The sequence below is a fragment of the Silene latifolia genome, chromosome 1, assembly GCF_048544455.1.
Source record: "Silene latifolia isolate original U9 population chromosome 1, ASM4854445v1, whole genome shotgun sequence".
Classification (NCBI taxonomy): domain Eukaryota; kingdom Viridiplantae; phylum Streptophyta; class Magnoliopsida; order Caryophyllales; family Caryophyllaceae; genus Silene; species Silene latifolia.
The window spans coordinates 37,829,497-37,839,552 of record NC_133526.1 but is presented as its reverse complement, the minus strand read 5'-3'; positions in this window follow the sequence as shown (position 1 = coordinate 37,839,552).

The window sequence follows — 10,056 nt, the reverse complement described above, 5'->3', positions numbered from 1 at the left end:
ACTTGAACAAGGTTAGGGAATAGTTTGTACAAGACAATTGTCGGTTTTCATAACTCGGTCTTCCTAGATCGTTTATTCGGCCTTCCTAGGCCTAACCCAACCCATTCGACCAATCGTCCCGTCTAAACGGTCCTAATTCTTATTTGGGCCTAAGGATGGATAGCGATTGACGTCATCCATACCATGATGCTTACTCTTGTTTGTATCAAGGACCTTCACTACTTGAGGAAATGGACTAGGAATCGGCCTTACTCTTGTTTGGTACGAGCCTCTCCACAGACTTCGGGTTTGATTGTTCGGTATGGCAACCCACCCTTTAAACCAAAACCTTTTTAAATGCACTCAGCATCCCGTTATAATGCTTGTATAAATGTTTGTACCATATGTGATCACCATTTCTAAACAAAACCATGACGATTTTTGTAAAATCAAAATCCCTTTAAAATGTAAATTTCGAAAAAAATCCAATGATTAGTGCAAAATAAGCCAAAACTCTGTCCAAATGTCGAGTCAAACTTCGGGCCTAAAACCCATTTAAAAAAAAAAATGGAAAAAAAAGAGTCCAAAAAAAAAAAAAAAGACCAAAAAAAAAAAACGTTTTATCCAAAATATTTTTAAAACATGTAAATGTAAATGTGTAAATTCAATTGGGCTAAGTTAGAGTCAATGTTCAAACCGACTATATCCTAGTCAGAACTCCGTCGAGTCATGAACCCGTCTTCCTTTACATTTTGGGTCTTTTCAAAATTCAAGTCAAATCCTAAGGCGTCACGCCGTCATTTTGGACCCTCTACCCCAATCCAATTAGGAGTTAAACATTTCCACACCTAGTGTCACACACTCGAGGCTAACACATCGAGTCATTCTTATGTCCGTTTCTTGAATTCTCCTAGTACACGTTTGGGACACACATACCCGAACCTCGAGTCACACGTTCCGAGGCTCAACACACGAGTCTCAATGGGCCTCATATTTGAGTCTAAACTACAGCAGTCTTCTTAACACCTATAAGCAAACCTCGAGTCTAGAATCACCACGTGTCGTCAATCCCGTCAATAAAGTCAACCACATAAACGTCACTCTGTCAAAGTCAACACTCGAGTCTAAAGGTCAAGGTCAAACACCGTGAATCCAAACACGAGAAGTCACTCACGACATTTCCTGGATTCACAAGTCAAGAGTCTAGTCATCTCGTCTCGTCATGTATCCTTTGTTGGTTGCCTTAGTATGCGTTATCCCATGTCAAATCAAGTTATAATGCGCATCATTTTCTTCTCGGTAGGAATTCTGCAATTTCCAATGAAAGCGTTCAAGAACGTTTATCTGCCGAAGTCCAAGAGCTAAGTGTTGCAGTCATTAGCTTCAGGCCACCGTCGAAGACTTGAGAACTCGTGTCACCAATATGGAAGACAAGACAGACGTGATGAAACCTTTACCATCTTCTCATACCCCAAGGCCAGGGCATAGCTTCAACACAACTCACCCATCTAAGAAGGCCAATGAAGACAGGGGAGTTAACCTCTTGCAAACTCCACCCAGAAGGCCGGGACGAGCTCATAGGGAATTCCTTGACCTCGGAACCACATATGAAGTAGCTCTACAAAGACTAGTTTCCCAAGGAAAACTTCACCCAATTGGTCCAACCCCGGATCCTGAAAAGATATTCCCTAGATGGAAGGGCAATTCATATTGTCAGTACCATCGAGGTAGGAGACACGATACGGAGGAATGCTTTTGTCTAAAGCATATTATTCAGGATATGATCGAGGATGGCAAGCTTCCAATGCCACCATTTGTGGAGCAATTCGATGGGACCGACCCTCTTGGGTCTAACAACACTAAACACGATGAAGAATCATTCCTAAACTTTTCTCATCTCCTCGATCTTCGTGATGACAGAGAGATCAAAGTGCCGAAGGAGGACGATGTCCAAAGTGGAATGCTCATGCTTTCCAAGATAGAGGGAGCCATTGATACTCTAAACTCTCGGCTTTCCCACATGGGGAATCAATTTACTGAAATGGATAGGAAGTTTGAGACCCAATCTTTCAAGATGAAGAATGTCCAGACAAACTCTCAACCTCATGGTCTCGAGGAGAAAGCGAAAAGTGAGCGATCTATTCCTAGTTCTTCTCATCCCGGAGTCAAAATCAACGGCAACCTCATGGAGCCTTCGTCAAAGAAATTAAACAACTCTCCCAGGTCATTCACAAATCTAGGAATACCTTATGCCCTAGCCTTGAACAAATTATCCTCTCTAGGTCGTCTTCAACCAATAGGACCCACACCAGATCCAGAAAAGAAATCTAAATTGTGGGATGGCAATTCATATTGTCAATACCATAGGGGTAGAGGGCATGGTACAGAAGATTGTTATAATCTCAAGCATGTCATACAAGATAGGATTGAGGATGGTAGGATTTCTGTCTCACTCCTGAAATATTTGGGTACAGAAGTTAAGCGATCTTATAGGGAGTTCAACATCGCAGATGATCAAGAAGATGAGCGATCCACCAATCATTTGGTGAAAAGAAGGAAAACAGACTCACAGGTACCCAACAATCAAACAATCTACATTACCGACGTAAAGGTTATAGAACCTTCACCAGAAAGAGGAACTCGGCATTCAAGGTCATACTCCAATTTAGGCATGCCTTATACGGTAGCCTTTAAAAGAATCTTTCCCAAGAGACTGATCCAACCAATCGGTCCAACCCCAGACCCTAGGTACGAGAGGAGAGGTCGTTTCTGGGACGGTTCTCAATATTGCTTATTCCATAGGGGTAATGGACACGACACTGAAGAATGTTACAAACTCAAATATACCATCCACTATATGCTCGATCGCGGCAAGATATCTTTATCGACCCTCGATCCATTAAGAGAAAAGAATGACCCTCATGGGTGTCTTACTCTTCAAAGACAGGAAGGTCTCTTGGGCCTTTACCCTTCTAGTATTCCCAATGATAAAGACGAGGTGTTCAAATGGATGAATTCTCAAAGCCGGATGTCGAAGCCAGTTGCTGGAAGAGAAAATGTTCAAGCATGGGCCGATGATTACGAGTCTAGATCTAAGATCGCGTCAAAGTCCGAGTCCGAGTCCGAGTCTTAGGCTTTCTATCTCATATTTGTTCTAATGTCTCTTTTGTGTCCATTTCCATTTCTAGTGACAACCTGGGGGCTGTCCCACGAGTCACATGTCTTCTCGAGTCTATGTTAAATACATTCATTATTCATTTCAATAAAAATACAATTTTCAATCCACATATTCTATCCTGTCTCTTCCTTTACCCTTTTCCTGTGACAACAAGAATTGGTTTGAGACATTTTTTAAAATGACAACAACAACACATGACAGTCAATGTGAGTGCACTTATATGCTGTTCCGTTCCAAATTGTAGAGGACCTGAAACTCCGTGTTCTTTTCTTACCTATTCCATGTCTGGCAATAGAAACCACAATATAACCCTATTCTAGGACGAGCATATCTTAAGAGATTCTAGGACGAATCCAGACCATCTCCCTTGTTAACGATCCATGATGGAAGGAAAGCCCATTCCCCATAATAAACAACCTATGTTACTAAAGACCAACCCATTTCACACCCAAAGGTGCTAGTCTGACCCGAACCCATGGTAGTAAGCAAATCCAAGACGATACGAGCCATGATCAAAGACCAAAGGCTCAATCAAGAGAAATGACCAAGATCAATATCAGACACAAAAGAGTTAAAATAAGAAGTTCAATCAAGCAAGTCAATATCGAAAGTTAAAGTCATCCTCAAAAACCGAATCAAGAATCTGAGCAAAAATCCGAGATATATTCTAGACCAAGGATTTAAGTGTGAATCGAGAACGAGTATGAAATCAAATATGAAATACTATGGTCAGCTAGCACCCTCACTTAGCCTTTCACATATCACACACCCTAAGTCCTTCTCGAGACCGTTACAGGGAGATAGTTAGGAATTTTGAGAATCCTCTTGAGCTCGTCAAGTATACCTATCCTTTAGGGCCAAGACATGGAAACTTGAACCCACGTCATTTTAGCCTACCCTTATGTGCTCATGCTACATCAAGCCAAGAGACTCCATTTCCAAGCCACATTACAAGCCATAACCCCATTAAGCCTTAACTTCACAAAATCAAGCTCCAGAGAATTGTTCATCAAAGCCTCTTATCTCCAAGCTCCACATTCCAAATATCCAATCCAGTTTCACCTTGACCCATACACGGAGTCTTCAAATACTTTGCTACCTAGAACGGGACATACCCATACCATCCTTAGGGTCCACTTTTATGCGTGCTCACATGACAAGGAATTTTTTTACAAAATTAGTTACACCTCTTTGGTCTATGATCAAAGGGAGTTATCTCAAATCAGTTCTTCGAGTCACCAAAGGAATACGCCCTTGTGACCCTGCACTTTAAGGCCCTAATAACATAGCTTAGGCACACACCCGAACTACGATCTAGTTTAATTTCACCTACTCAGGTGGATACGTAGGCAGTCCTTTCTTATCCAAGAAGGATACAACCACCACATCCAAATAAAATTAACCAAACCTCAGAACTACGATCTGGTTTAATTTCACTTCACGTGAATACGTAGGCAGTCCTCAAGGACACAACCATCCCATCTCAATTATCAACAACCCCAACCCCAACCATCAACTTTCAACCTCTATTTCAACCTTCCAGCCTCAATTAACATCCCTTCCACAGCCAACACCTCTATACTGGGGGCTCCTTATTGTCACCCAACCTCTTTTTACCAAATTCCAGAGTCATCTTCTCATCCTGGGGGCTTCTCTTCCAATATGCCACCCTTCCTTTATTCCTCTAAGTCTAGCTAGTACTCGGTCCGGACAATGACAAAGATCTTAGATCGATTCTCCAAGTTATCATGCCTCAAGAGGAGTCTCTTCTACAACAAACGATAAAGACGTCCAATTAGACAGATGATCCATGGCTCATGCCTTGCCTTTATATACCTTCATCATTCTTGCAATTCTTATACCTTTGGAATTGATACGCGTTATCACCCACATTTGGCTAGGGGTTGCGCATACTTAAACAAAGTCTGTCAGAGTCATCCCTGTGTCGCGTCAGTCCAAGCTAAGTCTATATTTTCACGTCCGCATAAGGTCTACGTCGCGTCAGTCACGTGTCTAAAGCCCATTGAATATGCATAACGCATTACAAACGACAAATTTCTTTAAACAACTTTTAAAAAGAAACAACTTTTGAAAACCTATGTGTTTCCTTATTCGAGGTCCATGTGATAATTGCTTACGTGCATATATTAGATTGCATTCTTGTGCGGCTACTAACCATGCAGGTAAGTATCAGAAGCAGTACTTTATCAAGACCTCGCTTGCCACAACGAGCGAATATTCTTTGACAGGTGTTTCGACACACCTCTATTCTGTTCCCCCCACGAGAGTACACGGATAGCCAATCGCCCCTCTCGAGACATGGAGATCAGTTCCCGATTATGTTTCTCCAACGAGAGTACACAGACAGACAATCATCCCTCTCAATACGTGGAGATCAACATCAACCCCAAGACTTATCGAAGTTTGTTTGAAGACCACCCAAGCAGCTTCCCCAGCAGTTCCCGCCTACGTCCTGCTACCCTTGACATTTTTGTTTCCTCACGGAGTTCGGCAAAGGTGTCGTTCTCCAGAAGTTTCCAAACCAGCGCCTCCTTCCTTAGGTTCGTAAACCCAAAGTTAGGATTCTTACCCCTAGATTCTTAGATCCCAAAATGTCTTCCCTTAGGTTCATAAACCTTTAAGCTCCCACACCAACATCCTTAGGTTCATAAACCCATAAATTCTTTTGGAGTTCTCATACCTCAGAAAGCTTAAGCGCACGCATTTAAAACAAGAATTAGTAACCCAGTAGTTCCTAAACTTAACCCTAGAATTCCAAATCCTCTTAGGTTCACAAGCCTTTAAGTTCTCATACCAGCTGTCCTTTTAGGTTCATATACCCAGGTTCATACACCTAGATCTTTAAGTTCCCAAACTCCCTAGAGTTCATACACTTTTCCTCGTAGGATCATATTCCTTTAGGATCACCTTTTCCTTTTAGGATCATATCCTTTAGGATCATCACTTCCTTAGAGTTCCTACACTCAAACCTTGTTTACCCCTTTAAGTTGAACTTATATTTGGCCTCCTTCCCGTCGATGTTTTCCTTTAGGGTCCCACACCCTAGCACAATCCTTACATAACTTTTAGGTCTTACCCTTAGCTCCTACGCTTAACCTTAGCTCCTACGCACCTCCGGAAACATCTCGAGAAAAAAGTCTCAGGTATGGTCTCTTGTTATGGCTGGCGAGCTTCCTTACGTAGTCTAATGGACTTTAAACGACCCTCCCCGATAGTCGACAGACTCTAAAATGTTCCCGACGACAGGTCCTTGGCTCAGACCCCTTGAGCCACCTCGCGTCGCCATAGCCGTCAGGTTGTAATCTTAGATTGACCTGATGGCTATACTTTGACTTTCGCCTTGTCCAAGCCTCAGTCAAAGTGGGGGCTCTGTAGACACCTCGTTTCTGCACCTCCCGCAAACCACCCGGTGATGATTGGGCCGCATGTTTGCTACGCGGAACGATTTGTGACAGTTCGTAAGTTTATCGTCAAGTGATTGCTCAAATATTAATGTCTACCTCTTAGTTGTCATCTACGTGCCGATACGGTCGTTTTGTGATAATTAGAGTACATTTGGAGTCCGGGCCTAAAACCGTCTTCATTTTCTGATAACCGTTAAATCCCGAGTCAGAATGTTCTGGAATGTTCCGGATATTTCTATCCCATATTTTATAAATATTTCACAAATCTTTATTCTTTGGTTAACAATTTCCCGTAATATTCACATAAAATATTAAGGAAAACCAAATTATTCCGTCCTACCATAACTTAAACACAGAAATCTTTCTTCCGCAGGAGGAAACCACTTGGGAACAGACGCAGCAGGTGCTACGCCTCTTCCAAGAGACGCAGTGGCTGCTGCGCCTCTTCCCAGGTCCTTTTCTGCGTAATTTTCGTATCTTTTTCATATCTTTCCGAGATTCACTTCCAAAGACTCTCCGAAACCCTAATTCCTTCACGTGATTAGTATAAATAGGAGCCTTCGCTCCTCACATTTCTCACGCGAGTGTCCGCCCTTCTCTTCTCCCTTTGCATTCTAGACCTTCGTTCTTACTTTTTGGCGTCTACGTGCTTGAACATTCGACCACGTAAGCTCGGATCTTTCTGAGTACCAGCCTCGTTTGCATGACCGACCAATTTGACCAACTCCACGTCAATCAACTTAATTAATCTCTAATCGTTTTCCTCTTACGAGGGCACTTTCATATTTGCATTATAGTTCGAGTCGAGCATCGCTAATCGATAACTTAGTCCTTCTCGTTTCGTCAAACATGTAAGTCTGAGGGTGTAAATCTCTATTTTATTATTGTTATTTACTTTTTGTATTCATCATGTAAGGTTTATGTCGAAAATACTTCTTAAAACCGATTTGTAAAACCTTGCTTTAAAACCCTTTTTGCGAATTATCAGAAGACAACCGTCGAGAAAGGACGCAGCAACTGCTGCGCCTCTTCAAAGGGACGCAGTATCTGCTGCGCCTCTTCGTGAGGCTGCCGCAGTTCCTGCTTCCTTTCTTCTTCCTTCGTCCTCTGAAAATTCGTTCGTCTTTTATTTGTTTTCGATTGTTCTTGTTAATTCTTTGTTACAACACCATAATAATTTAATATGTATATTAATCATCATCATTAACATGTTTAATTCGTTATTAAATCCGACTTAAATCCCTTATAATCTCATATTTGCGGGTTTTCGTCATTAAAATCAAATTCGAGTTTTAGAGGTTCGATTCATCCATATTGAGTCTCTGGAATTCAATCTTTGATATATTTTCATCTGTCTATTGTCGTTTTCGTCATTAATTCTTCATTAATTCGTCATGTTTAACCTATTTAGTTCACCTATGTCATTAATCAATCCTTCGTTCGTCATGTAATTAATTCGTTTACCTTCGTCTCATCCATGTTTTATCGTTTTTATGACTCATTCACATGTAATTAATGTATTAAATCACTTTCATCCGAGTCGACTATCGTAATCAATCATTAAATTCACCCACGAATACTAACAATTTGCAGTTCCGGCTTCACAGCCAGAACTCAACCTAGGAACAAACGCAGCAACTGCTGCGCCTCTTCCAAGGGACGCAGCTCTGCTGCGCCTGTTCCAGGTTGATTTCTGTCCCTGAATTCCCGTTTCTGTTTCGACCTAGTTTAATTAGTTTACGTATTCAATTAATTGTCATTCGTATTATCGTTAATAATCTGTTTATTTATTCTTTTTCCCAAATTATCCGTTTTAAAGGTATTTTCGACATAAATCATTAATCCGTTGTAGTTATTGTAATTTTCATTATTGTATTATTGTATTTCTTTTATCACATTGCTTGTACGCTTTCACATGTAATCAACTTAAATCCCAACTTCGACCCAATTGTTTGTTAAATTACGTGTCAACCGACTTAGTTAATTTTCACATGCTAGGATTAAAACTTGGATGTTGCATTGCATGCATATAATCGACAATATATCGAGTATAGACAATTTCCCTAATCATTAGTAGAGGCCGCTATCGAGGCGGGCGGGATTAGGTGTTCGATCAAAAGAGCTTCCTAATACGTACCCTCACCCCTTACTGCAGATCTCTGTGAACATCCGTGTTCATTGGCATCCACGAGAGTCATTCTAGACATAGAATGCTAAGGGTAACGATTGCTTGGTGTTCATGTCTCTACTTTGTGTCTTGACATGGCACGAGGTATTTGAACGGTTCCAATTTCCCATAAAAATTGGTGGCGACTCCACAAATGCAAACGATTGTTCTCCCAAGCGCCCCCGTGGCCCATTGTCCACAGTTTGGCGACTCTGCTGGGGATAATACACTTACGTGTAGCCAAGGGTGAAACTTGAACAAGGTTAGGGAATAGTTTGTACAAGACAATTGTCGGTTTTCATAACTCGGTCTTCCTAGATCGTTTATTCGGCCTTCCTAGGCCTAACCCAACCCATTCGACCAATCGTCCCGTCTAAACGGTCCTAATTCTTATTTGGGCCTAAGGATGGATAGCGATTGACGTCATCCATACCATGATGCTTACTCTTGTTTGTATCAAGGACCTTCACTACTTGAGGAAATGGACTAGGAATCGGCCTTACTCTTGTTTGGTACGAGCCTCTCCACAGACTTCGGGTTTGATTGTTCGGTATGGCAACCCACCCTTTAAACCAAAACCTTTTTAAATGCACTCAGCATCCCGTTATAATGCTTGTATAAATGTTTGTACCATATGTGATCACCATTTCTAAACAAAACCATGACGATTTTTGTAAAATCAAAATCCCTTTAAAATGTAAATTTCGAAAAAAATCCAATGATTAGTGCAAAATAAGCCAAAACTCTGTCCAAATGTCGAGTCAAACTTCGGGCCTAAAACCCATTTAAAAAAAAAATGAAAAAAAAAGAGTCCAAAAAAAAATAAAAGACCAAAAAAAAAACGTTTTATCCAAAATATTTTTAAAACATGTAAATGTAAATGTGTAAATTCAATTGGGCTAAGTTAGAGTCAAAGTTCAAACCGACTATATCCTAGTCAGAACTCCGTCGAGTCATGAACCCGTCTTCCTTTACATTTTGGGTCTTTTCAAAATTCAAGTCAAATCCTAAGGCGTCACGCCGTCATTTTGGACCCTCTACCCCAATCCAATTAGGAGTTAAACATTTCCACACCTAGTCTCACACACTCGAGGCTAACACATCGAGTCATTCTTATGTCCGTTTCTTGAATTCTCCTAGTACACGTTTGGGACACACATACCCGAACCTCGAGTCACACGTTCCGAGGCTCAACACACGAGTCTCAATGGGCCTCATATTTGAGTCTAAACTACAACAGTCTTCTTAACACCTATAAGCAAACCTCGAGTCTAGAATCACCACGTGTCGTCAATCCCGTCAATAAA